Source organism: Seriola lalandi, unplaced genomic scaffold (genome assembly GCF_002814215.2).
Source record: "Seriola lalandi dorsalis isolate HSWRI2012SDOR001 ecotype SW California unplaced genomic scaffold, Sedor1 jcf7180002054927, whole genome shotgun sequence".
NCBI lineage: Eukaryota > Metazoa > Chordata > Actinopteri > Carangiformes > Carangidae > Seriola > Seriola lalandi.
This window is the reverse complement of record NW_019525479.1, coordinates 564,084-564,511: the sequence shown is the minus strand read 5'-3', so window position 1 is coordinate 564,511 and position 428 is coordinate 564,084. Positions and strand designations below refer to the sequence as shown.

The 428-nt window shown below is 38.8% G+C and overlaps 1 protein-coding gene across 2 annotated transcripts in view; it reads left to right on the top strand.

Annotated features, from left to right (window-relative positions):
- Nucleotides 1–428, top strand: part of lama5 (laminin, alpha 5) — a 90,043-nt gene that overhangs the window by 28,670 nt on the left and 60,945 nt on the right. The window lies entirely within an intron of this gene.

The window sequence follows — 428 nt, the reverse complement described above, 5'->3', positions numbered from 1 at the left end:
ACCTGCAGAGAAAATCATATTTCATGCATCTGTTACTGCTGAACCCCCGCTTACTGTAATGAAGAGAGAAACTTTAATATCCCGTTGGACTGCACACATGGAGAGACACACCTGGTAACACTTAACTTTACACACCTTCTTATGAAGTGTTATATTGCCTTGTTAAATTTTATGATTCTTAAAGCCTTGTCCGAATGAATGACATGTTAAAGCTGTGACACATATTGTAAGGACAGGAGATTATACTGCTCTGAAATATGGGTGTGGTGAGAGAATTCAGCAAAATATTTCCCGAACAAGTGCAATTAAATGCAGACTAATGTAAAATCACAGCTTCAAAATTAATTGTAAAAACATTGATGGAGCGGTTGATATTTTCAGAAAGGTCGAACACCAGGCCCCCAAGAAAAGCTCTCAGCCGTGAGGTG